The sequence below is a fragment of the Ostrinia nubilalis genome, chromosome 22, assembly GCF_963855985.1.
Source record: "Ostrinia nubilalis chromosome 22, ilOstNubi1.1, whole genome shotgun sequence".
NCBI lineage: Eukaryota > Metazoa > Arthropoda > Insecta > Lepidoptera > Crambidae > Ostrinia > Ostrinia nubilalis.
The window spans coordinates 696,443-721,801 of NC_087109.1; the positions used below are offsets into that span (position 1 = coordinate 696,443).

General features: G+C 40.2%; 1 protein-coding gene and 1 long non-coding RNA gene across 4 annotated transcripts in view; both read left to right on the forward strand.

Moving 5' to 3' along the window:
- The window catches only part of LOC135083003 (venom dipeptidyl peptidase 4-like), a 301,931-nt gene that overhangs the window by 39,094 nt on the left and 237,478 nt on the right, over positions 1-25,359 (forward strand). The gene's annotated exons all lie outside the window — the stretch shown is intronic.
- LOC135082648 (uncharacterized) lies at positions 18,236-22,175 on the forward strand. Of its 3 annotated transcripts, none has more exons than XR_010259427.1 (5): positions 18,236-18,489; positions 18,552-18,672; positions 18,756-18,911; positions 21,698-21,821; positions 21,912-22,175. It is a non-coding gene; the product is annotated as an uncharacterized LOC135082648 (long non-coding RNA). The 3 variants fall into 3 exon arrangements; XR_010259428.1 differs by having other exon boundaries at positions 18,563-18,672; positions 18,777-18,911; XR_010259426.1 differs by having other exon boundaries at positions 18,237-18,489; positions 18,563-18,672.

A 25,359-nucleotide genomic window follows, 5' to 3' on the forward strand; every position in this document is an offset into this window, starting at 1 on the left:
ACAGAAAACTTACTTGAATTTTTTATCATTGTAATTTGGTCAATCAATTCAATATCTATGAATTTAAGCCTGGATCTTATTTTGATGTATAAAAAATAATACTGGCTGGAAAGTTTCATCAAAATCTGATCAGTAGTTTTTTTATGACAGTGTAACAAACATCCATCCATTCATCCTCACAAACCGTCACATTTTGAATATATGGGTAGGATGATCGAATTAACGTGACGTAACGACACATTTTTCTTTTTTGTTACGATCTGGAATCGAATCCAAGATCACCAAAATGGTAGCAATCAACGCTCATCCCACTAGCTAGATGGAGGCGTTAAAATAAATATCAATTAAAACAATACGGCATTAAGCGGAATCCGGATTGCAGGACGAGCCCGGGGGAAATTACGTATGTCTTGCAAGTGCAGTTTATTCCAATATAGATAAAGGATGGCGGCACTAGAGAGATCCTGTAGTAAAAATGGTTTCCAAGAACTAGGGGTATTTTATATTATTTAAATAATACTAAACACTAAGATAGTCCTCTCCATAGCACGCTGTGCAACTTTGAGCTTCTGTATAAGGCCTATAGTGAGAGGCCACGTTTCCGAGCCATAAGTTATCACTGGTAACACACATTGGTTATACACTCTAGTCTTCAGGCATTGAGGTAATTTGGACGAAAAGATGTTGCGTAGTTTCCCGAACGCTGCCCAGCCGAGTTGGATTCGACGATTGACCTCCTTCTCGAAATTGGACCTACCTAGCTGAATCGTTTGTCCGAGGTAGACATACTTGTCGACAATCTCGAGAATTGAGCTCCCAACTGAAACTGGGTAGGGCGTAACATGGACATTCGACATAAGCTTCGTTTTGTCCATGTTCATCCTCAGGCCTACCTGTTGAGAAACTCGATTAAGGTCTTCGAGCATTGTGCCAAGATCTTCCAACGATTCTGCCATAACCACAATATCGTCGGCAAACCGAAGGTGAGTGATGTACTCGCCATTAATGTTTATGCCGAATCTTTTCCATTCCAGGAGTTTGAATGCGTCTTCCAATGCAGCGGTGAACAGTTTCGGAGATATGCTTGGTGTTTCTTTGCGAGATCGAATCAGAAATGAGGAGATCCGTAAACGAACCAAAGTCGCTGACATAGCCCGATGTATTAGCAAGCTGAAGTGGCAATGGGCAGGGCACATAGTACGCAGAACTGACGGCCGATGGGGCAGAAAGGTTCTGGAATGGAGGCCGCGTACCGGAAAACGCAGCGTGGGACGTCCACCTACAAGGTGGACCGACGACATCGTAAAGGTAGCAGGGAAGCGCTGGACGCAGGCCGCTACCAATCGATCAACATGGAAAGCATTGGGGGAGGCCTATGTTCAGCAGTGGACGTCCTGTGGCTGAAATGATGATGATGATGATGATGACTAAGATAGTTAAAAGCATTATATTTGATTGTACATTTTTAAGGTATTCTTCAAAGGATTTGCTTTTTTTTTAGATTATAGTTTGATTTACTTATTCAATTGGGTTCGTTGTTACCTAGATATTCAAATTACCGTGGTAATCGTCGTTTCAGCCAAAAGCTGCATAAAGGCCTTCTTTTTTACAAAACTTTTAAAACTCATTTTATTTTTGCAAGTAGGCTTTTAAAAAGCACTTTTACACGTCCCGATATTAACTTTTAACACTACTTCGGGACAATAAATGAGCCAGTGCTGAGAAGTTCAATAGTGACTGAGTTTCTTGCGATGAAGCTAAGATGTCGCTCACTATTGTCAGGCTCTTTTTCAAAACGACTGGCCCCGAATTTTCCGCATCCTAGTGCCTCCTGCCTTCACCAAATCATCGGTCCACCGAGAATCGGTTCATTTCTTCATTACTTCTTGTGGTCCTTAGTTGTCACTCGAGAACATTTCTGCCCAAACAGTACCAGTTCTACGAGCCTGACAGACCTACTGTTTTAACAAGTATGCCAGTAACGACAGCAGTATAAAACGTATTACAATAATATGTCCGGCAATATCCCGGATTACCGGGGCAACCCGGGGGAAATTACAGATCGTCCTGTAATACAGCAAGTCCTATTTATAAAGTCCAGATAATGGCCGCAGCCACCAGAGGGCGCTTTGTCCTGTTGTTATCCCGATTTTATAACGAATTCTGAGATTTAAATTTTTGATTCAGTATTTTAATACTTCGGTAATTTTACTTAATTGCTTAATTGGTCATCATCATCAGGACGTCCACTGCTGAACATAGGACTCCCCCAATGCTTTCCATGTTGCCCGGTTGGTAGCAGCCTGCGTCCAGCGCCTTCCTGCTACCTTTATGATGTCGTCAGACCACCTTGTGGGTGGACGTCCTACGCTGCGTTTTGCGGTACGCGGCCTCCACTCCAGAACCTTACCCTAACCTTAACCTATGTGCCCTGCACACTGCCACTTTAGCTTGCTAATCCGTCGGGCTATGTCAGGACTACTATAGGCCTTATACAGAAGCTCAAAGTTACACAGCGTGCTATGGAGAGGGCTATGCTCGGTGTTTCTTTACGAGATCGAATCAGAAATGAGGAGATCCGTAAACGAACTAAAGTCGCTTAATTGGTATAAAATGTTATTTTTTAAGTTTGTGACATGTGTATAATCAAACTACATATTTTATTGCAGTGTAGTACCTACCTGCAGTTTACACCAAAGTTCATCACTAGTAACTGCGTAAAATAATGTCATGAAATGTATGACAGATTGTACAACATCCCTAGCAGATACTTTCATAATAAAATTCAATGCAAACTCGCACTAAGCACACTGTTAGACAGCACCTCAGATCATAGATGATCTGAGGACAGCATAGATTAATAACTCTTAGGCTGAGTTGCACCACCTTATTTTAACCGTAACAATAACAATAACCGGTGCTTTTTGTATGGAGTTTGACAGATTTTTGACGTTTGTTAAAGTAAAAGTAAGATGGTGCAACCCAGCTTTAGATGGATAGTCCCCATACAAACGCTTCGTCATAAATGATCCCAAAATCATATGTCATTCAATGTCATCTTCCTTTATGTTCTTACTAGTGTTTGACTTTGACAACTCTCAGAACGTACTTATGTCATAACTGGTGGTGAACACACCACCAAAATATTGAAGTGCCTTTTGCGCTTACTCGGTTTCTACATGCCGTATTATTTCTATGTGACTTAAGCTATATCGAGTAACAGACTTGCAGATGAAGAAGACACAGGCAAAAACTAGTCTGTTATTAGTATAAAAGTACGCCGGAAAAAAGTAGTTACGTAATATGTAGGTATGTACTATAAAAATACGACTCTTAAAAAATCCTGCCAATCACGCAAGAAAAACCACACAAACTGAAAGTTTATCGCCATCGATCTCTTCCAGAAAACCTTCGGGGATAAGTGGACTACTGCCGACAGCGATCGGGGCGGGTCCCAAATCTCTGGATTAGCTGTAAGGGGGTCCCGTGGGAAATTAGCGGTGTCCCTCGAAGGGCCTTTATAGGCTCCTCACAAAAACTCATTATGTGATGTGTGTATAGACGGTTTTAAAGCCTTTACAGTGTGTAGTGGTTTAAGAGATTTTCTTATGTTTGATGGCTAATTGGGACGCATAAATAGGCATTTTCATTTTCACACTGCATCATCTAGTCCCAAACTAAGCAAAGCTTTTAGACTAGACAACAGATATAAAAATACTTAAAAATCCTCATTTATAAATACATATTTCTAGACCAACAAAAATAACCAATACTTAAAGGTCACTAATTGACTCACTCACTCATCACGAAATCTCAGGAACTACAAGTGCTAGGAGTCTCAAATTTTGCATGGGGGTTCCTTTAAGAACGTAGGTGCTCACTAAGAACGAATTTTACGAAACTCCACCCCTAATGGGGTAAAACGGGATCCACGCGTACGAAGTCGCAGGCGGCCGCTAGTAATTAATACGTTCACGCACAAAATGTTTGTGCTATGCGGGAATCGAACCTGTCGTTCAAATTTTAGAAAAAGAACATAAAGTCTGAAATCAATTTTTACCCAGATGGGAATTAAACTAGATTGAGAATTCCAACCGTCTAACTAACCACTAGAACAAATACCCATTTAAATCCTTAATGACCATGTATTTACAACCGTTCCAGGAATTTTCAGGACAAAAGAATGCTCGCATGTGCACCCTGGGCAAATCCAGTAAATTGGAATTGCTTTGTTTACCCCATTTACGTAATTCCTGTTTCCTAGAAGTCTGTTAACGTGTTTTCGTACCGTATTTAGGTTAAGTCCACAGAGTAAGTGGAAGCAGTAATTCACTGTTGTAAAAGACATCCATGACATGAGACTTGTTTGTCACCTGTCATCCGCTTTGCAATGCCAATGGAGGAACGTTGAACCTTAACTTCGATCTCCTATGTTCTTCTGATTAATTTTGTTACGGTTCCAATGACAGTTTAACTTTCCCCCGGGACAACCTTACCTTCACTGGTTGGGTTTTTATTGGTGTTCAAGCTGTAGATCCTGGCTACACAGGAGTTGCAGCGGTGGAAACGAGAGGTGGGAATAGTCCCGTTGTTGTAAAATACAGAAGAATGGTGGTCTAAATGACTGTCAAGTTTTTAGTAGATAAATTCAAATCAGTTGGAACATAACTCCCAGATACTTAGATATTGGCTTCCATTTAACAGTTATACTTTTGATGGGACCTTCTTTGGGGTGCGAAATGTTGATCTAAATTGAATGAAGATCTTTCATCATTCGTAATTATTCGTTAGTTGATAAACCTATAGGCCTCAGGGTGATTTGATAACATTAAAGGCAAAGATCTTTTACTGTAATTTTGGCCACTGAATATACATTTTTGGTGTATTGCAACGGGACTACTTATCGTGTCGACAACAAACTTACACAGTGTCAGCCCAAGACTCCGTTACAAGAGTGGCGTTGTCAGCACCATTCATCAAATCCTCCTGCGTGCAGTAGCTCGAGCACTCAGAGCACGGAATTCTTATTTCGCCTGATTTTTGTATTCGTAATATGTAGTGTCATTGAAAGTGGATCTACTGCCTCAAATTATATTGTGTGTATTTATGGCACACAACAAAACGAAATAGTAGCGTTGGTTACAAAGCTTACCAGCCATTAACAAATGTTGAGCTAGTTCTTTGACAGAAAAGTAGAGGGTCGTAAAATAGCTAGTCTCTAACTCCCGTATTCACAAACATTACTATGAGGTCTCACAGTGCGCGTGGACGCACAAGGTGACACACGAACCAATCACAGAGCTCCATTCAACGTTGTGCGTTCGATTTCCTGCATCACTTAAGCAAGCACCGTTTGTGAATATGGGCGTCGATCTAGTTGCATGTTATTGAAATTAAATTGTGTAACCTTTTTTGACATATACAAGACCTGTAGACTTACCATGAGTTTACGTTAGGTGAGCTCGCTAGCGACTGCGTGAAAAAAATACATTAATTGTATGACATATTGTGCAGCGCCCCAAGCGGCTACTTTCAAGAAACAAAATCTTCATAGAGATTTTTGACGTACTCGCTAGCGAGCATACCTAACGTAAGCTCATGATAGGTACACTGACCATATTTAAAAAAAAATTAAGACTGACATTATTTTGTCATTCTCAACAATGCGTTAGGGGGGGTAAGCATTGTGATTGAACAGGTGGCCTGACGTTACGGCACCCTCTATGTTTAAAAAATTCAACGCGAAAATATGGTGTTAATTTAAATAATTAATTTCTCAGCCATTTCTTGATGGATTTCAAAAACAACTTCACCGGCTTTTTAGTTTTGCTCTATTTTTTAATCCCATTTAGTGAAATCTAATGTTTTTAACATCACGAAACTTGTCCATTCTTTCCTAATCTAAGCCATTTAGTTAGAAACATGACGATTAAAATTTGACCTGAAACCGTTGGACTAAAGTTATTATGTGTTTGTTCCAGGTAAGTCCGGCGTAATTGAGTCACAAAGCTAGCGAGATAATTAATTGGCTTCAACCCGGTTTATGTGGTGAGTACCTATTTTGTTGGAATAAATAATTATCCTGGGGTTTATGATGTAACTTTAATAGCGATTGTTTTGTTTGTCATAATGTCATGTTAATAATAATATTACAGTTTTTCGACACTGAAATAACCCAGCTATGACATTGACAGGAAGGCGCTACTGTCATTTTGTCACTTTGGACAACAAGTGTCCCGTACAATTATGACACTTACAGAAGGGCGTTACTTACTATCAATACTGGGTAATGAGTTCCGATTTTTGCCACTTGACGTTTCAGAATCGTTTGACTATATTATTTTGTTTAACTTCCCAGCTATAGTTTCGCTAATTTTTGTTTAAAATCTCCTTTAATATTATTAAGTATTCTTTTAGAAAAATAAATATCTATAACCACAATATTTATAATTAATGCTTCAACCACACCAACGGCGGCATCAAAGGCCAATGACAGGTCGCGTGAACTGTCATTGGCCGGCCGATGGCGATCTTAAAGACGATTTTTGATGACCTATCCTTAAAATCATGAAATGATATTTCATTAAAAAACTTTACTAGAGTTTGTTGCGTCACAAAAGGACAAAAGAATAAAGACAATATATCTGCAGCACACATTAGAACGGCGGGTAGATTTACAAAGCCTCGCGCACATCTGGCGGGTCCCATGTGAAGCGGAACACTGGCTTAATGGCTGCGTTTAACTAAATCGATTATAGGGATCCTTGGAATATCTTTAGCTGTGTATTTCTTTCAAGGAAGTCCCACCGTGGGGACTGTCACAGCTGGGGTCAGAACCCTGATAAGAATAATTAAAAGAGTCCCATTAGCCTGCGTCCAGCGCCTTCCTGCTACCTTTATGATGTCGTCGGTCCACCTTGTGGCCGTGTGTGTGAGGCCGCTACCAACCGAGCAACATGGAAAGCATTGGGGGAGGCCTATGTTCAGCAGTGGACGTCCTATAACTGAGATGATGATGATGATGATGATGATTAACCCAGTGGTAAGCTAAGTTTGACTTACGAGTAGGTTTATTACAATAGTCTAGCAGCGGTGCACCCTCGAATTATAATGATTCGTCCAGTCCGACAGAGTCGAATAAGACCGCACACTTTTCCGTAGATGTCATTAAGAGATGAATATCGGAGAAATATGCGAAAATCAGGCCTCATCCAACCATCTGGTCAGCGTGAGAAGTGAAAACTAAATCGTTCATTTTCCTCTGGCAAATTATAGAGTCGTGTTCCTGCAGTGGACCTGTAGCCTTATTCACGTAACAAAACTTCAACGACAACAAAACACTGAGTTGCGATCCTATCGAGAAATCGTTTTATCGAAAATGACCCTTGTGAATACGTATTTAGAACTGTTTTTCAATGGGACGACGTAACAAAACTTCAATGACATCAAATCGCTGAGTTGCGATCCTATCGAGTATCTTTCTATCGAAAATGACCCTTGTGAATACGGATTTAGAACTGTTTTTCAATGGGACGACTTCTGAACGTCAGTGAGATCTTGACTGTCAAAATACGTGAATTAGGGTGAGTTGCACCACCTAACTTTGACCGTAACTATGAAGATAACCGGTGCTTTTTGTATGGAGTTTGACAGATTTTTGACGTTTGTCAAAGTTAAAGTAAGATGGTGCAACTCAACTTTAGGCCACTGGTCAATAAACTACACCACTAGTACGAGTATGAACCACAAATGGTCATTTCGCAGGAATCCCTTTCCAATTTACCACAAGCAAATGGAGGATTTGGCTTGCACTCCCTACGCTGTCACCTTTTACGACATCCATAGGAAGAGTGGTTCTACTCCACTTTGCCAGAACCACACGGCTAACATAGAAGAGACAGAAGTCGCAACTAACTTCAATACGAAGTTTCATATCTGTACGAAATTATCTAACTCCTAACTTTTGACCTATTACTAAAGTTTATCCCAAAGGTATAGTTCGATCGAGATCAAACTTAACCTGGGCAACGCGTGATTTAGTTAATCTCCAGGTGTTTCTGCTAACTTGTCTTTAGTTTGGTTATTAAGTAGAGCTGTTATAGGGAACTTCTAGATAAAGACTAGCACGTGCCAGATTCGATTGCTGCCCTGCAATCCAATCTAAAAAAAACAATAATATGTATAGTTGTCGCAATTCACGAAGGCGAGTGAGCTTTACATGTGTGGTGGCTCGCTACTGTTCGTTTTTAAGTTTTGATAGACATTTTAGGCCCAGAACAGACAGTGAAACGCAACTGCAACGAAACTGCAACTTTGTGATGATTCTGATGAATGAAACTAAAACTGAAAGTTTCAAACTGGTCGCGTCATGTGTGGTCTCTCAACGGACGCTATGGCAGAAGAAACTTAGATGCAACTCAAAAGTAACAAACTAGCAGTTGCAGTTTCGTTGCAGTTGCGTTTCACCGTCTGTTCTGGGCCTTAGACATTACACTATTGTCACTATTGTTATGTGCATGTACACGTACACACACAAGTAAACTATCAATAGATTAGATGATAGGCAAAGGACTGTATGTTTTTATTGTCGCAATTCACGAAGGCGAGTGAGCTTTACATGTGTGGTGGCTCGCTACTGTTCGTTTTTAAGTTTTGATAGACATTTTAGGCCCAGAACAGACAGTGAAACGCAACTGCAACGAAACTGCAACTTTGTGATGATTCTGATGAATGAAACTAAAACTGAAAGTTTCAAACTGGTCGCGTCATGTGTGGTCTCTCAACGGACGCTATGGCAGAAGAAACTTAGATGCAACTCAAAAGTAACAAACTAGCAGTTGCAGTTTCGTTGCAGTTGCGTTTCACAGTCTGTTCTGGGCCTTAGACATTACACTATTGTCACTATTGTTATGTGCATGTACACGTACACACACAAGTAAACTATCAATAGATTAGATGATAGGCAAAGGACTGTATGTTTTTATTGAAAAAATGTGTCGTACATTAAACATACATTGTCGAGCTATTTATTATTAAATCCTTTAGGTTTAAACAAAATTTTGTCATGAAAGTAACACAATCGAGTTGAAAACCTTTAAACGTATTAGTTCATTCATTTTAACACATTCTCTTTACATACGTTATTCTGAGCTCCATCCAAAAAACAAAATATTCTTGATGGAAAAATATTTGAATATTTCGTTCAGCCATTTTCAGCTTACATGTTTATTGTTTACCAACACTTTCCTAACCATAAAAGTGGATACAACCGTGTTATTTTTTAACGAAACTACACGAAGTTCGTCGACCAAACATACTGCAGTGTAAACTTCATCAGCAAACTAAAATGGCGGCCAACATCAAAATATGTCCCTCATAACTTGAATTTGCCAGACTTAACGACGGAAAGTTAACGAAAATTGCATACAAGCAACCAACCAGCGATGTTATAAAAACACTTTTATAATCTTGGCATACACACAGACTTTATAATACGACATTTGACCGCAAATAAAACATTAATATAACGTACTGTTTTCTGCGGTCAGTTAAGCCAAAGGCTGAAATAAAATTTATTATCTTATGTTAATGTAACCACTTTCGTTAAATAAAAAAATAAACTCAATCTAGTGTTAAAATGCCTTCGTGGAAACGGGATCAAAAATAAAACCCATCAAGTTTAGATTATTCTAAATTGATTTACAGAATTATTTTTAGCTATAAATCTTTGTTTTGTAATAAATTTTTACTACCTACCATTTGTATGTGCTAAAAAAAGGGTAAATTAAATATCTTTTTACAAATTAATTTGAGACTTTAGCCCTGCAATGACGTGTCTTAGTTTTCTCACTAAGTTTTGTGACATACTGTTGCGACTTTCTACCAAAAGACGATACAGCCGGTTCTTTTTTACGCATCATCATCATGCGTAGCTTTAAAAGCATCTAAACTAATTTCGTTAGCCTTACTTCATCTCAAATACATGAGATTCATCACAATGCGTGGTCATCCATCAAGGGTGAAATATGCTCGGAGTCATCCGGGACTGTATCTCCCTTCATTGATATGGAGATTCGAGTACATTTGTTATGTTGTTTGGAGAAACCGAAAACTTGGCTTTGAATAGAGATTTTTCACAACTGTATTTTAACCCCTCGTAGTAAGCTAAATATGCTTGTGTTACGAGTGAGTTCACCACAATAGTCGAGCGGCGGGGATCGAACCCGCGTTCCTCGGATCACGAGTCGGCCAGTCCGACCCGTTCACCGTTCGGCTCATGGACACCTGGACATGAGCTCCCCTGGCTTACCTGGAAGTCTTTAAATAGACTTCGGACGCAGGTTGGCCGTAGTAAGGACAATCTGGCCAGGTGGGGATTCTTGGATGGCTTGAACATGGAGTGCGGGTGCGGTTTTGTTCCCCAGTCGATGAGGCACCTGATGTCATGCCCTGAGTGCCCAAGCAACTGCACTCAGGAGGATTTGATGAGTGCTACTGACAACGCCACTCTTGTGGCGGAGTTTTGGGCTGACACTGTGTAGGTTTGTTGTCGACGCGGAAAGAAGAAGACCGTTCGGCTATCGTCGCTTAAGGCTTGGTATTTCTTCTAAAGTAGGTATTTCGCGCTGTCAAAATCTGCGCGCGCAATTCTTCGCCGAAAACAGCGCGTCAAAGAGCTCCCGCCACAATTTCCAGCTACACAGTATAGAAATACGCAGTTGGTTAGGTTACTTCCTTCCCTTCAAGCGTCACACTCACAACACTTTCTACTAGAAATCATATCTAAGTGATACAAATTAAAACACCTTTCAGACTTTTTGGGAATATATTCTAGAATCGAATAAATATAAAATATAACTGCAGAAGTAAACACGGTTCAAAGTCGCCCGACCTTCTGGAAGTTCTGCGCCGGCTTAAAGAATTTCAAGATTACGTCACCCGACCTATCGGTAGGCCCTTGGGAGCTTGAGCGATTGGAATTTTTATTATGATAAGTTACTCTTAGTAGCGATTATTTAGAGCTTGGATAATAAATTTAATTATAGTTGTTGCAATTCACGAAGCTTTGCATGTGGTTAATAACATTAATCAGTATAGGTACGCATCAATTTTGTTCAGTCTCTTTGTTTATTAATAAATAAAAATATGATACTAAAATTGCAGAAACATATTTGTTTGTATTGGTCTGGGTGTTTTCTTTCTATAATATGTATGACGTATGTACGGGGTTCTGTACCTATCGAAAATTGCTATGAGCATCACACGCGGTTACCTGCGTACCTCTGTGCACTCATGGGAGTTTAAGCAGAGGTCCCTAGAGTTTGACTTTGAGCTTTGTTTATAGTCATTACGAAGCAGACTGATGGGAAACTGCACTGTCTTGAATTCGAAAGGGTAATTTGACGGTGTTTGGGGAATTCTAGGAATAAATACAGAGTCTCCTCATTGAGATTGAGACATTTCAATTTGAGATTTCACTTGACATTGAACACAATCTGAAATGGAGTTTTCAAACACTTGTAAAAATAAAAAGTAATTAAATCAAAGGCACTAAGTAGTATTGATATCAACTTCGAAGAAAATGACTGCCAAAATTACTTTCTACCCGTTCCACACGTCTTTCATGAATTATATTAAGGTATTGTTAAACTAAATTTCAAGTAGATTGAACCAAGGAATCACTTTGTCCCATACAAACTTTGCCCCCTTTTTTCACCCCCTCTATTTCATGACCCCATTTCGGAAAATCTTTTCTTATGAGATGCCTACGTCATAAAAAGAACACACCTTCCAACTTTCAGGTCTCTACGATATCCGTCAGTCATTTAGGACAAAGCATTTTTATTAGGGGAATTATAAAACGAGCGACTAAAAAATAACGTTGCGACTGATGATGGCATACTGTTTTAATACCTTGAGCGGTATGAATTTGAGTAAGCGAAAAATTTACCAAACTAACGACGAATATTGATCAATAATAAAATCCAGAACGAGCTTACAAAATGTGGGTTTTGATTATTACATTTCAGACATAAAAATACTATCCGGGCGACTAAATTACTAAGTGAGCGACTAGAAATACAGAGAGGGCAACTTTAATATGAAGATACATTAGATTTTTCTAATTGAGGTTTTATTGAACGAACTACAAAAAAGTTAATTCTAAGCAAAGTTTTGTGAGCTGCTTTATTAATGATTATTGGTTACTGATATTATATTTGAGGTCTCATGTTTTTTATTTTGATACGCTTTATTAATGAAAACTACAGATTGTTACATCGCGCGAATTCGAATGGGGGCGGGGCGACTGTCCCGAATTTTTAACAAAATATGTATGCAAACACGTTTTGAGTCTAGCAATTCGGCTCAAACTAACAACACCGCCACTGGAAGCAAACCAAGAGCAAAACTGATACCTATTGGACTAAAAAGAAAACGAGGTCGGCCCGCTAAGTCCAAGCCAGCACTTATCTTACAGTGACGATGAGTAAGTAGAGCTCCTCAATCCTCATAGGTACCAATCAATGAACCTTATTAATAAGATTACTTTTTTTTGGGTTGACAGAAGCGACTTATTTTATTTTGTTTTTTTTTGTTGATTCGATTTAAGAAAATACAAAGGACAATGGGCAAAATGGTACCCGGCTCCAATAGATATGCTTGTAGTGTCGTTTGAAAGGTCTTACCAAGACGAACAACTTTCAATATGGCCACTAGCCTCAGATCAGGTTGTGTTCGAAGATAAACATACTTTTTTGCAAAATGGTACCCGGCTCCAATGGTTATGTTTGTAGTGTCATTTGAAAGGTCTTACCAAGACGAACAACATTTACTATGGCCACCAGCCTCAGATCTGGTTGCGTTCGAAAATAAACATACTTTTTGTGTAACCGAAGTATCATACATACGTGTCCATCGTATGGTACTTAGGTTATGCGATGCATGAAGGGTTTACTGCTCCAGCATCCTTCCTTAACTCTATCTATAATTATTGATAGGGATAATTGTGAAATAGATGTTTTTATTTGAAGAACTACTACCCCCTTATTAATAAAAAGTTATAGGTACCTAGGATGAACCTTGGATTAAAATGACATTTCCATACCAAATGACAATTTAAGCCAGAGCTCAACTAGGGTGTAACTTTTATTAATAAAGTAGTTGGAGTTTTATTACTTCTTAAGGGTTTTATTATGGGTTGCTAAAGCGAATAAGCCCACAAGACCCAATAAATCCACCCACAAGATGGACCGACGACCTCATAAAGGTAGCGGGAAGGCGCTGGATGCAGGCCGCCACCAACCGGCCATTGTGGAAATCATTGGGGGAGGCCTATGTTCAACTAGACGTCCTATGGCTAAAATGATCATCATAAAATGATGATGATGATGAAAGCGAATACAGGGCTAATGGCTTATGTAGTTCATCGTAGGTATAATCCTTTCCTTTTCAATGTTTATTTTAGTTATATTAATAGATTCTAGTCATAGTACATACTCGTATACATGGATGATTGTGTTATACTTTCATATAATACTTAGTAGAATTACTGCTTTCAAAACGTGAATTAGAACTGGCCCCATAGCAGACATTTTTCTACATCTAAAGGCCTTTTGAAATATATATTGGTTATGGCTATTGGAGCGGGTACCACTTTCCATACATTTGTGCCCATCATCCTTTATTTCATTTTTCGTAATACATTGTTTCATTTGATTACCTACCCTTAAATTTTAATGATTTATTTTTTTCGCTACTAGAATAGTGTTCCGTCAAATATTTATTTCATAAGATCATTTTTTATTTTAATGTGGGCTCATAATACGCTGCTCATAATAGTATTTTTCAAAGTAGTTTTTGCATTCGAAACACTTCATTAAAGTTAAAAATACCGCTCAGTATAAAAAAAGCATTTGCCAAATATTGAAAAAAATGCAGGACCTAACGTTGACACTCAATGAAATATTAGGTCGCTCAAATATTATGAAGCTTCTCATTTTGTATTTTAAGGAACTCAATATTTTTTTGTAAGTTGCTGTTCTTTTGATTTTTCGTCACTCGCACTCAGTCGCTCACTTAGTAATTCTTTAGCCCACATTAATTATTTTTGACACTTACAACATAAATTTACAGTCACTCGTTTAAATACTACCCTTTTTATTACTTGTTCAAAACTCTATCGTTCCAGGTATGTCATTGACAGGAGGGCGCTACTATCTTAATGGGTTATTCATTAGTCCACTTGACATTTCAGAATCGTTTGACTTTAGATACCTAAGCGATTTGATATTCGGAGTCTTTTAATGAAATCAAGTTCTGAAATAACTTGAGGTGTTGTACCCGATCAAGCTTTTCATTGCAGGACAGTTAAATAGTTTTATTATTAGTTTCTTCTCTAAGTCTTAATTTGTCAGAGTAGGTAAAGGCTCCATGAGAGCAAAATTTAGCTTTATAATAGTTTTTAATTTTTTTCTTGAAATATTTGACGCCTTGTAATCTCTTGTAATCTCTCGTTAATATAGGTCCACACAAATAAAGAATGTTTGACTTCGACTTTAATAATTATGCTCTTACATAATTATAAATAAACTAGCTTTCCGCCCGCCGCTTCGCCCGCGTGGAATTTTTTGGTTTTTATATAACCTATTACACTCAGAATGATATAATGTGGCTTTCTATTGGTGAAAGATTTTTTAAAATCAGTTCAGTAGATCCCGAGATTATCCCTTACAATTTAACAAATATACAAACACACAAACTTTACCTCTTTATAATATTAGATTATAAATAGGTAATTTGAAACCCTATTTTGTTTTATTCTTTTTTTTATTTTAAATATTTCACGATCCAAACTAATATTTACTGTAAGTAAATGCTAAATAGTAAATATTAGTTTGGATTGTGAAATATCCTACTAATATTATAAAGGCGAAAGTTTGGATATCTGGATGTCATGATGTCTGGATGTTTGTTACTCTTTCACGCAAAAACTACTGAACGGATTTTGAACTTTACAGTATTATTGTTTATAACCCAGATTAACATTATGACGATATGTGGCAAATAAATTTCAATAAATAAATAAGACGTGTCTAAAAGCGCCATCTATCGTCATTGGTTAAAATCTACAGCACTGGACAAACTACGGTATGACGTTCGTAAATATTCATTCGGGGGAAACCGTGAAACGCCATCTATCAACATGGGTAAAATGAGGTAAAACATCATATCTAACGGGGGTAAAACGAGGTCCACGCGAACGAAGTCGCGGGCGGCCGCTAGTTTATAATAGGTAGCTTTCCCTCCGCAACCTTATTGGTATTCCATGTATGTGTCTTTTAACTGAGTTCTGTTAAACATTTCATGTAAATTTTTTCCAATTATAACTCTATTTACATCTGCATCTGTAAGCAAGGATTCATGTTCTCCAGCCCAGATGCCGAGTAAACAGAATCGTCTTTCAGTGACGTGCAGCTGCCCCTATATTTGACCCACTGACCTAATTTTTTATTATTTATTTGTGTCAGTGTGCTCTTCTAAAGAGTGAAGACGATTGTATGTAGGTACTATTAAAATGTAATTTTAACTCATTGGTTTTGTCTCATATTTGAGGAATGTACTATGTATCATGAGTAGAGTCTTCGTTTAAAAGGATGCCAACGATTTAAATTTCAATAGGTAGACAAAATTCAGAATTCTTAATTATCAAAAATTTTAGCTTTCTCCAGTAACACTGGTATTATTATACTGTGACTCATCAAAGTCATCATTGTCAAAAATATTGACAAATCGAGAACTGTCACGGCCAAAAAACTGGCACGCGTCCGTCCTCCGTAAGCGCCACCGCGCGACTGATTGAGATTGTCCAAGCCGTCATGGGCGATTTTTTCCACATTTTTTAACATAGTAACTAAATAAGACGCAATATAAAAATTTCATCCGTTAAAAGCCCTCAAGTTATTTCTGAACTTTAGTTTAGTAAAAGATTCAGAATCTCAAATCGCTTATTTTAAAAATAAAACCATAATTAGAAAACGAATAGAGGTAACTTTGGGAATTTATTCTATCGAGTCAACTTCATCAAATCGTGTTTCCATCCGTTAATAGCCCTAGAAAATATCCTCAACTATGCCCAAAAAAAATTTTAGCCTTTTATTTTACTGTTTAGTACCTCAAAAATGAAAAATGAAAACCTCATTTTCGCCATTTTCTCTGTTACCCGGCCTTAAACTGCTTCAGGAAAGCATTTTTTGTCTGGGAAAATGCATTAAATTGCATACCTACCCTGCGGGGACCAAGTCAGAGGGACAAGGCATACCCACTAAAAGCTCTGGTGCTCCGTCATTCACCTTAGGTGGGAAGGAGCTGCAGTGGGACTGTGGGCAAAGCCTTCACTACCAACATCCCGTCCCAGCGATTGCCAGCACGTCCTAACAACTTTTTTTAAGTTTTTTAGAGAGTTTTTAGATTTTTTAAAAATTTTGGACGATGCTCCGGTGATGCTCCATGCTCCCAGATATTTTATGATTTTATTGCAGCGTAGGTTGACTCTAAAATGCTTGTTCAAACAGAAGCTTTATTTGCAAACGGTAATTACATTTATGGAAATTCAACAGGCAACAAAAATTCAATACCCACCGGGGATTTGATTAAAGTTTTTATTGAATATCTATCCATTTTGAACTTTTTTTATCCATAATGGAGAAAAGCTCTTGGGTTACCTCACTTAATGGAAAATGATGATCAGGCCCGAGATGGAAGGGAGATACACCCGAAATCCTAAACTACAGAGGAACTGGTTTTCAAATCTAACCTCCAACTGACGGGACACAACAATGCTGTTAATATTGAAGATGATAGATTGTCAGGCAGAATTAGAATAAGCCACCACAAAGAACTTCAGAGGGAAGAATCACTATAGGCAATATACAGGGTGGAATTTTGTAATGCCACCTGGAGGGAAAGTGCTCTTAATATTGTAGACAGAAAATTTTTCTCAAAGAAAACATTCCTTTATTTTTGAAAAGAAATAGAACTGCATTCAAAGATTTCCAAAAATTTGCTTGCCACACCCGGGAATCGAACCAACTAAAATCTGTTAAAAATTACAGCCTGTATTTTTATTACATCGATCGTTAGGGTTAAGTATAAGGATCAAATCTCTCTAACAAACTGGATAAATCAAATGAAAGGAAAACCATGAAATCTTAAATTATTTTAATTAGGTGTTACAGAAAATTGTATGTTATGGTAGTGAATTTTCGAAAAAAAATCGAAAATCTTTGAATGCAGTTCTCTTTCTTTTCAAAAATAAAGGAATGTTTTCTTTCAGTAAAAATTTCTATCTACAGTATTAAGAGTACTTTCCCTCCAGGTGGCATTACAAAATTCCACCCTGTATACCTCTCTAGCACTGTCCCCAGCAGGATTCGAACCGATCCTATTTTATACGCAAACCACCAACCTATGCTTGATTATGTCGCGCCATTTTATCGATTTTAGAATAGAATAGAATAGAATAGAATAGAATAGAAAAGGTTTATTGACACAGTAAGAAAAAAGACACAATACAAAAAAAAACAACAAAAACACAAAATATGTAGGCTATTAAAAACAAGTGATGAGAAAAAACTGTGCCAATAGGCACCCGCTCAGCATTTATCGTGACATGCTCAAAAGGGCAAGTCACGAAGCTGGTCTTCCGCGGACGCCCTTGCTTATTGCGCAACCCTTGGAGAAGACACCGTCCAAAAATAATGTAACCGTAAATTATATTTAGTGAAAGTTCGATGTCTCTCCAAGGGGCACGCAACGCAGGGTTGTGTGTATAATTCGGTTACAACAGTACGCATCAAGAATAAAAAAAAAAAAAAAAAATACAAATAACTTATCAAAACAACACAAGAGAAGAATTAAAATAAAAGAACATAACAAGAAACAACAACAACAATAACCTCGAAAATCGAATTATCGATTAATCGCACAGATGATATCGTAAGTATCGTAATAAATTAAAATTAATCGGCTTGACAACTCCAGTGTGTACTAATTATTTATTTAAGGTAAGTGACTGATTATTCCAAAGAAAGACACTCCAAGTAAATAATGCTAAATACTGTTCATCGATAAAGATTTATATTACAGCAACTTTTTAATGCCACGGTTAAATACACGACAGCGGTGGCAAAATGAAAGTTCCCAAAGCGGTGTAAAAAAAAAAAAAAAAAAAAACGTTAAAATAAAGAGAAAAAACTGTCACGGAGAGAAAAAAGGTTACCCAGCAAATTAAATATTCAGAACAGCCATTAATTTTACAAATTTTCGCGAGAGACGCCATTTATGCCATGTGTTTGCCACGTAATAAAGCGAGAAAAGCTCTTTATTATTGAAATTACGGCAGGCGACAGCAGGAAGAGAGAGAATGTCTCGCGTGGATCCACCCCGCTCGCTCGTACCTAGCCCGGCAAACACGCCGCACCGCACTTCCCGGTAAGCATTACCTATCTGATGGTTATTTGGTTCTACGTTCCATTCCAATTGCATAATGAAAGGATTGTTTTAGGGTGCGCCAAAGAGCCGGGGAAACCGCCAGTCGAAGCTCAACCGGACGCTAGAAATTATTTATGCTGGGACACGCCTGCCAACGCACGCGCACGTCGTGTACATCCCCCTGTAAGTGCATCTGCGCCACTCGTCTTTTGCAGTGAGATAAAGTGCTTCCTTACATGAGTTTTAAAGGTGTTTCTGACAAGCAGGGCACGCAATGGCGGCGGCAGGTCGTTCCAGCACCGCGACGCAGCGAATCTGAAGGAGCCTCGAAATGCCACAGTGCGATGTCTTGGAGTAGCAAAGATGTGGGTGCACTGCCTCCTTGGATATCCGCTGTGGACCCACTCCAGCTTTAGGAATAGGTATTTAGGTTTCTTTGTAGTAATGACTCCAAACATCAAGGTGGCTAAATGAAGTCTTCTACGTGCCTCCATCTTCATCATATTTGCGGCATTAAGATAAGGGGTGATATGGGAGCGAGGCGGAACCGAAAAACAGAACCGCGCACATGCATTCTGTACTCTCTGGATAAGTCTGGATGTTCTTGACAGAAGGCACGGACCGTAAACAGAGTCGCAGTAATTAAATCTGCTGAGGACCAAGGACTCACAGAGTAGAATTCTGAGTTTCTCGCTCAGGTAGGGTCGCAACTTGTACAGGAGTTTGAGCCGATAGAGACTATTTCTTACACACTCCGCTACATAATTTTCAAATTTCAGATTACAATCCATAACAAGTCCCAGATTTCTGGCTGCATCAACCCTTGCGATAGGTTCTCCGTCTATATTAATGTTTAGAGTTACATCTTTGAGTTTAGCAATGTTTTTGGGTGTCCCTATAACCAAGAACTGGGACTTTTTTGGGTTAATCTTTAAACAATTTGAGCTGCTCCAGTCAGAGATGCTGTTCAGGTCTTTGTTCACTTTAGCCACAGCAACGGCAAAATCAGCCGGTGCAAAAGAGAGGTACACCTGCAAGTCATCGGCATACAGATGGTGATGACAACTTGCGATAGTGTTAGTGATGTCGGCACTGTATAGGATGTACAGGATTGGTCCCAGAATGGACCCTTGAGGAACCCCGCGGGTGACCATTTCAGGTTGAGATCTCATCGAAGTGCCGTCCACCCTTCTCAACTCCACACACTGCAGTCGCTGGGTCAAATAACTGTGGAACCACTTAACTGAACCACTGTCGAGGCCATAATAGGTTAGTTTGGATAGCAGCAGAGAAATATTAATTGAGTCGAAAGCCCGAGAAAAGTCCAGTAGTGCGAGAATTGTTAGCATCCCCCGATCCTGAGCAACCAGCAAGTTATCGACCACATCCGCCAGTGCAGTTGTCGTGCCGTACCCTTTCCGAAAGCCAGACTGATAACGAGGGAGGATGTCATGTGCTTCAAGATAGTCAGTAAGTTGGTTACACACAACTCTTTCTAATATTTTTGAAAGGCACGGCAAGATGCTTATAGGTCGGAGTTCCTGAACTGTGATAGGCTGACTTGTCTTGGGTAGCGGTCTCACAACCGCAACCTTCCAATTCTTTGGAAATACGCCTTCCAATATCGATCGATTGACAATTGCAGTAATAGCCCCCAGTGAATAGGGCAAGGTGAGCAAAATCATGTCCAGAGTAAGACCATCACTACCCTGTGCGTTTGATCTCAGACCCCTGATGGTCTTAAGGACTGAGTCCTCGTTAACTGTGTGTAGTGTGAAGGTGGCAGCGTTACTATGCCTATGATGCTCATAAAAGGTCAATTGTGATATTGTAACTCTGTTTTCACCTGGCACATTCAGGAAGTGTGTGTTGATCAGATCTGGGTCATTGAATGATGAAGGCAGGTCATCAAAGTTCTTTTTGTTTGGCAGTATAGTGCTTTTTAGGTTCCTCCAGAGCTGTTTTGAGTTGCTTAAATTATTGTTAATTTGCTTAGTAAAAAAACAGGTCTTCTCACATTCAATTGCATTCAAGACTAGGTACTTCATAGTTTTGTAACTGTTTTTGAGGTCTGAGGTTTTCTGCTGCTGGAACTTTTTGTGATAGTCATCTCTAACACGAATCATTTCCTTGATGGTATCAGTGATCCAAGGATGCGGGGGATGTTTGAATCTACGTGTTTTTATTGGAGCATGTAAGTCCATCAATCCCATCACACATTGTGTGAAGGCCTCCACGAGCTGGTCTACGTGGTCGAGACAGTTGAGTCTGAGACCACTCCAATCGATGGTGCTTAGGTCCCGTTCCAGTTGTTCCAGGACTATGTCCTTGAAAGGCCGGTATGTCACCCATCGGGGACTGATTTTCTCGGCTTTAATCCTGAACTCTGCCGACAGCATGGCGTGCCCTCCCAAATCCGGAGAATGCCTAACTGATACCCGGAGTGCTCGCAAATCTGTGCAAATCACATCAATTAGAGTCTCGCTATGGTCCGTGAAGTGAGTTGGCTCAGTCACTAATTGCTTGAGGTTTTGACTGTGTAAGCATTGCACAAGCTCCCTGCATCTCCGACCGCTCCCATCAAGCAGATCTATATTAAAGTCTCCAGTCAAAATCAGTCCATCCGCCCAAGTGAATGAGGCAATAGACTCAGATACCGCATCAAGAAACAACTCCGGATCCTGCCAAGGTGGCCTGTAAGCTGTGCCGACTACTATGACCTGATTGAGAATGCGTGTAGAAATCCACATCTGCTCCACCGATTCTGTAGTGCTGGGATGAGAACAAGATTTCACATTTATACCTCTCCGGATGTAGAAACCTACCCCACCCCCTCGGCCTCTCCTAATGTGGCATGGCCTCGGGGTATGTCTCAGTCGGTAATCAGTTAGTTTAGGAGCCCTGTCCCCCTCCCCAGCCCTCAGCCAGGTCTCGTTTACAGCCATTATATCCGGAGCCAAGTCATTCATTGCTACTATAAATTCCTCCTGTTTAGTACAGAGAGATCCCGCATTGAAAAAACCGACCAATAAATTCTTTAACCCAAGGCCTGTGATGTTTGTACATTATAAAAACAACATTGAACTGCCCTAATGAGATGGTCTTTATGTGTAAATACACTACTCAAATACATAAATAAAATTAATTTTAAAAAGTTAATATTTAGAATAGAGATGTAGTCTATAAAATTATGTTTCTTTTTTCTCAGCAATATCCTACATTGGAACAACCTGTGATAGTGTGAAATTGTATCACCGCTGGGAATTATCAGTACCGAACCAACAACAACGAGACAAAAAAGCGATAAATGAAGCATATAAAACAAATTTTGGGTAAGCCAGTTGTTAGCAAAAGATGCTTTGATACTATTGGTTTTACAAAGAATGTGTGACTTAGTAAATATTTTTATTATTATTTTACAGTCGACCGCCAGTCATTGCGCCGGGGAGCCGAACACCCTCACAACGTCCTCCATAGAGCGCAGCTGGAACACCTGCGCGCCGTCGCCTCTACGAGCGAAAACGCGGCCCCTCCTGGTCCAAGTGTACTTCCACTGGAGACGACGGCACTCCTCCCGAACCCGGTGAAAGAGCTGGCGATTCAGCCGGGTCAGGCGCTCATTGATGAAAACTCTCGCTCCACCCTCGCCGGTGACACCGCGGCGCACACGCGCGGCCTGCAGCAGCTCGTCGCGCAGGCGGCGCCGCGCCAGCCGCACTACCAGGCGGCGCGCGCGCCCGCCCGCCTCGGCCGGCGGCGCGCCCACGCGCTCCGCGAACACCACGTCCCGCTCGTCCAGCGCCACGCCCAGCCGGCCGGCGAGCACCGCGACGCTGTGCACGGCGCTCTCCCCCTTCTCCTCCGGGAGCTGGCCGATCTCGAGGTCGGCGAGCAGGGCCTCCTGGTCCCGCTCGTTGAGCTCGAGCCTGAGCTCGGCCACGGTGCGCTCCAGCTGCGCGCTCGCCCCCGGCCCGGGCGCCGCCCCGGCCTCCAGCCGCTGCTCCAGCGCGTCCATCCGCGCCGTCCCGGCCGTGGCGCCGCTCTGCACGGCGAGGTTGATGGCGTGCAGGCGCTGCTCGACGGCTCCGACCCTGTCCTCGCAGCGGGTCACCCGGCCCGTCAGCTTCCGCACCTCGTCGCACACGGCATCGGTCCGGGCGCACACAGCCCTCAGCTCCTCACGCACCTCCTCGCGGAGCTGCCTCATCTCCTCCCGCACCTCCTCTCGGAACTGCCTCAACTCGAGGACCAGCGCGTGGAAGTCCGACAACTCCACGGTCAAGTTGTGCGCGGTGTCGTCCAGCGGCGGCCGCTCCAGCATGGACACGTCCAGATTGACGGGGCTCACTGCGGAAGCGCCCCTCCTCACGGTGACGGCGTCGACGGCGGCCCGGACCGGCGTGTTCGAGTTGTCACGCTTGGGCTGCGCGCTCACACAGGTGACGCACCGCCACCTGTCCCGGTGCTCGCCGATAAGTGTGCTGTGGTACCGCTGCTCTGTGACCCCGGCACATTCCAGATCATAGTGCAGCCCACACGCGCGGCACGTCAGCACCCTCCGCTTATCTTCGATCCTCTTCAAGCAACCCCCGCAAGTTTTGTTCTTAGGCGACATAATTTACGGAGTGAAATGAATAGTGTGAAAAAGTGACAATAAAGCTTGAGGTAGTGCACTGTGTTTGAACTGAGTTTTTGTTTATTATGAGTTCACCAAGAGCGTCACAAACAACACAGGATGAAGAACAAGGTCGAGAGACCTTTTTCAGTAAGTTTTCAGAACGAAATAATAATTTTAACACTATTTATGAATAATTTACTTAGGAGATGTTAAAAAGCGTACTGTTATAACAACTTCCCAAAGTACCCTCCAAATTTTACGCGATAAGACCATACGTTTATCTTCTAAAATCAACGTTAACATTGTATCACTAGCCCGGCTGGTAGTCGAATGATATTGAAATGATATACAGTACGGCTCTGTGGAAAAGCACAAAAATGCACCGAATCCTGCCTAATGCATAAAACAATAGGGACAGATAGAATTTGCCAAGTTTTCTGTGGCTGCCATCATAATAGAAGAATTTGTGAAAGGCTTGGGAAGTTTTAATTTCATTGTTATTTTATGGCATATTTTAATAAGTTCTTAATAAACTTGGGAATTCGGCAGCTTAAGAGCTGAGTAAGTTTTATCTTAACTCAGCTAATGTTTCAAAATTTATGTTTCAACATAGAGAAACTAATTTTAGCAAAACGTGTATTTATATAATAAGCTGTAAGACAACTGTTTAAATTATAATTTTGTAAACGATGTGTTTTCTTCTTTTTAGTCAAACTATGCGGCTTGACCGTTTCGTTAAGTACCTACTACAAAAACTATTGTACAAAGGAAAAATAATGAATGAATCTATCTAAATAAAAATGAATTGCTGTTCGTTAGTCTGATTAAAACTCGAGAACGGTTGGGCCGATTGAGCTGATTTTTTTTTAATGTTTGTCGTAGTCCAGGGTAGGTCTAAACGGTAAGAAAATAAGGAAAAATTGCGATGGCTTATTTATTGCCTTTAAGGCGGAACAGAGTTCGCCGGGTCAGCTAGTAGTGAATTTTTTTTTACCGTACGCCCAAGTGATAATAACTAAACGGTCATGCTACTGTTTTGACTAAGATGTAGAGTTCGTTTAATTAAGACTTGTAGAGTTACAAGCTTGGCTCTACATGAGATCTTATAACTTTTCACAACGCGAGTCACTAAATTCAAAATAAAAAAAATCAGTTTAGACCACAAGTGGCACTTATGAACGTCAAAATATAGTAAATAATAAAAAAAGAAAAGGTAGCCCTTATGGGGCACTTTACATGTCTCCTTATCTTTTGGGCCCTACCAGCGCTTCGAGACAAACATATTATTATGGCAAGTGCCGAGAAAAAACGCCGGAAAAAACTCAGTCACCACTAATTGCCAGGAATTATCTAACGGTAAGAATAACAAAATTCAAGTACCTCAAATTTATTATGTGCAGATTAAACTGACCACGTATCCTTGTCATCAATATTGTCTTGAACCCTTTGGACATAAGGGTATTTTTTATATGTATCTTTTTGTTTATTGGCAATTCGACAAGGTTGTGTGGTAAAGTCTTGTATTATCAACATTTTGCATGAAAATGTGCAATGAAAATAACTGATACCTATGGGAGTTTCCATTGTATATTAATTGTTAAAACTTCGCTCAAAAATATCCCAAAATATATCCACGTGTTATCCGTTGTATTAATCTACCTACACCCACGTTTTAACTACTGTAAGCACTGTTTTGTATCAAATAATGAAATCATCGTAGAGTACAGTCGTCAACACATCTGACTCCACACTTTCATAGAAAAATAGTACGTATTCCGAGTACATAAGATGACGCAAACGTTTGCTTTTCAAGCCGTAGTCTGTACATTTTCGCTACGGTATATTTATTTGTGGGTCGAGTGTGAATGAGTTCATAAAAGTCGAAAAGTTCGATTTGTTTATCGTTCATCGGTTGAGATGTTCAAGTATGAAATATGGGTATAGGCACCTTCCTTATTTCAACTAGCTTTCCGCCCGCGGCTTCACCCGCGTTAACTTTTGTCTGTCACAGAAAAAAATATCGTGCGTTCCTGTTTCAAAAACCGAGACAAAAATTATCATAATTATGTCCTTTCCTGGGACTCAAACTCTATGCCAAACCATCATCAAAATCGGTTCAGTTAGGCGTGAAAGCGACACAGACAGACAGAGTTACTTTCGCGTTTATAATATTAGTAGAGATTTAGTTTTTGGCAAAATTAGGGATCGGGATGATTCACCTTTGATTTATAAACATACACCAGCGTTTCACT